Here is a 3,523-nt window from a genome sequence, read left to right as displayed (position 1 = left end):
AACGTTCTACAATGATGTGTCTGGTCCCCCAAGAAAACCCTTTTCCTAAGGTCGGGTGTTTAGACAAAAGCCTTCATTCCCTCAGGGGCTTGAAGAAAGTTTCTGCTTTCCAAAAAATGGGGTCATTCTCTTTATCTCTAGAGAGAGGGGTGTGTGGCCCTCCATTAACTTCTGGCTGTGGAGCCTAGTAACTTGTCAAGGCCAACGCTAGCCCCTAGGCTCCCTCAGTCCCTGCTCACAAGCCTACTATTTCTATTTCCCAGTTAGCCCTGAAAATCTTTCCTCGGTGGCATATCTAAAACTTTTACCTCTTTTTAGCAATTAAAAATAAAGTTCTTGTAAGCTTCAGGGAGTCAACTTGGACACACCTCTCACTGGTAAAATGGACTGCAGAGAAGTACCATCAGCCAACATGTGTTCCTGAGGGAGGGCTCTCTCCTCTTTCCCTGGTCTTGGGACTCCACTCCCCTGGTTACCAGTACATGGGTCTAAAAGTTGCACATGTACACCTAAAAACAAACTTTTCCCCTAAACTCCTTAACGCTATCTTCTGCTCCAGCACATCCGATCAAATAAAGGCTGCAAACTGCTCAAAGTCCCCCGTGCGGGTCCCTAGTTCCTACAGAGCCTGCACAGCAAGTGAAACAGCCCCTCTTTCCAGACTTGGTCAATTCCAGCCTTATGGGTCCTCAGTGATGGTGCAGCATCAAGAGAAAGGAATCGCAGAGGATTATATCGCTCTTTGTCATTTATTATCAACAAAGGACTGGGGTATTTCAAACCTAGGACAAAACAATCTTCTGAGGTACCTATTTAACATCAAAACTGGACCTGACAGCCAGATTCTCCCAGCATTCCTGAGTCCCTGCTCTGAACTCTCCAGCCCAGGTTCTGGGCTGCCCTTCCCCCCAGACATTTTGGTTACCCACCACTTTTGGACCTTTGGCCTCTTGGCTGCTGCACCTGGTTCCCCTCCGCCTTCTCTCCTCCCGTTTCCCTCTCCTCACACAGCGCCAGCTAAGCCTGGCTATGTCCACTCTGGACTCTCCCATATGTCTGGCTATGTCCACTCTGGACTCTCCCTTATATCCTTGCCTCTGACTATGGTCTCCCACAAATTCACAATAACCTTTCTCCTCCACCATTAAAAAAAAAGTTTTATTAAAACCAGACTGAGTGAGGTAATCCAGGCCCAGAAAGACAAATATAATATGTACACACTCATAAGTGGCTTTTAGACATAAAGCAAAGAGAAACCAGACATCAAACCACAACCTCAGAGAATCTAAACATCAAACAGGACCTTAAGAGAGACATACATGGATCTACAGAGGAAGGGGAAAATAAGATCTGAGTAAATCGGGAGCATGGGAGTCACAGGAGACGGTAAAGGGGGAGAGGGGAGGAAGGAGGGGAACAGACAAAAATGTATGACTCAATAAAAACAGTAAAAAAAAAATCCAGAAACTCATTTCTTTGTACCTGTTGAATTCCAGGAATATTAGAACCTCACAAATAGATCTGTCCTTATCGGGAGCTTCTTTGCACAGCAGGAGCAAGCGTGGGGATTAGATCATTCCCTCAAATAATGATGACACCTTGCAGAACCAGAATTGAGAAAGCGAGCAGCCAGATACTGTTGGACTAGAACTGCTTGATTATGAAGATGTCCCTCCTGTCGCTAGGACTTCCTCTGCTTAAACCTAAAATTCATGCGAGTACTCTAAATATGGCTTCAATGCTTAGTTTCTGCCTTCTCAAATGACCACTCTCATTAAAATCTTTTCTTTAATTTCCACTTTTCTTTTTCATGGTTCTTTGGGATGAGAAGCAGAAACGGCATGTCAATGTCGTCTCTAGAGTTACGGCCATTTGTAAAGCACCCTGCTGAATCTGGCCTCTGCACCTGGGTCCTCTGTAAGAGCAAGTGATTTTAATCATTGAGCCATCTCTTCACCTCCTTTCCCCCCAGGAACTTATTCATGTTTTAGCTGTTATAGTGTCGAACCTAGAACTGTCTCATTCTTTCTCTCCCCACTCCAGGCTTTTCCAGGAGCCCCTGCCACAGCCAGCTGGAACTCTTGCTGCAGCTGCGCTATTGCTGGGACTGCCACTCAAGGTCCAGAAGCTAACATTCGTGGCACTAAATTTCAGGCACGATAGAGTCTAGCCTCTTCCCTTACATGGCCAAAGACTTCTCCAGCTCTTGTTTGATGACCACAGCCAAGTTTTCCACATTGCTGTTTTTTCTTAGCTGTGCCTTGGGCTTTGGCCTCCTTGACATGGATTCATGCAAGTCCTTCTGTAGCTTTTGCTATTTTTCCACTTCTCCCTGCAGTGTCTTCTGGATCAGTTCAGCCACGGATAAGGTGAAGGCCTACCAGGAGGAAAGGAACCCTGTGTCTCAAACACTAGAAGGCTCCAGAGCTCTCCTTTCAGGGCTTAAGTTCTCCCTTCTATTTAACCAGAACAACTGAGACAATGGGGATGTTCTATTGGGAACTCACCAAGGCCAGCTGGCCTGGATCTGAAAAAGCCTGGGTTAAAACCGGTCTCGCTGAACATAGCGGACAATGAGGACTGCTGAGAACTCAAGAACAATGGCAATGGGTTTTTGATCCTACTGCACGTACTGGCTTTGTGGGAGCCTAGGCAGTTTGGATGCTCACCTTACTAGACCTGGATGGAGGTGGGTGGTCCTTGGACTTCCCACAGGGCAGGGAACCCTGATTGCTCTTTGGGCTGATGAGGGAGGGGGACTTGATGGGGGAGGGGGAGGGAAATGGGAGGCGGTGGCGGGGAGGAGGCAGAAATCTTTAATAAATAAATTAAAAAAATCTTTAAGAGTAAAATAAAAGCAAAACTTGAAAATCGCAACAACAACAACAACAACAACAAAAGAGATAGTGAAAAAATAGAAAAATACAGGGTCCAGAATACTGCCTGACACACAGTAACACACATGCCTTTAGTTGCCTTCTCCACCCTTTCCCCATGTAGACATACATACACAGTCTCTCTCTCTCTCTCTCTCTCTCTCTCTCTCTCTCTCTCTCTCTCTCCTCTCTCACACACACACACACGGTTACACAGTGCCCTTAGTTGCCTTCTCCACCCCTTCCCCATGTAGTCACCCAGCTCTGCTTGTGGATTGCTTTCACGACAGAAATTGAAATATTATGTTTAGCTTTTCTCACTTCTATAATCACATAAATTGCATTTTAGTAAGAAGAGAAAGGAAAGATTTTCTCAATTTTCTTTCCCAGAAAAAAAGTTTGAGCTTGGCGAGAACTGCTTGGTATAAGTTGTTGTCAAAGTTAGTGATTTGATTAAGAATTTTAAACAAAAATGGACCTGATGCGTTCTTTAGAGACCCAGAGGAGTCCAAGGGTCTCACTAAGAATATTCTTTTTAGATATAGATCTTTTCTTTTAACACTAGGATTTCATAAATAAAGGAACAAAGTGGAGGGGATTTGTGGCACATTGGAAAGCATTTGTATCCTGGGGTGAAAAAGGTTAAG

At 45.0% G+C, this 3,523-nt stretch overlaps 1 pseudogene; it reads right to left on the bottom strand.

Moving 5' to 3' along the window:
* Positions 1 to 874: 874 nt before the first annotated feature.
* Positions 875 to 2,996, bottom strand: LOC126493289 (prefoldin subunit 6-like; annotated as a pseudogene).
* Positions 2,997 to 3,523: the final 527 nt, after the last annotated feature.

The sequence above is a fragment of the Alexandromys fortis genome, unplaced genomic scaffold, assembly GCF_014885135.2.
Source record: "Alexandromys fortis isolate MF-2015 unplaced genomic scaffold, M_Fortis_MF-2015_v1.1 scaffold_311, whole genome shotgun sequence".
In the NCBI taxonomy this organism is placed as follows: Eukaryota; Metazoa; Chordata; class Mammalia; order Rodentia; family Cricetidae; genus Alexandromys; species Alexandromys fortis.
The sequence above is the reverse complement of the archived record's forward strand: the minus strand, read 5'-3'. Positions and strand labels throughout refer to the sequence as shown.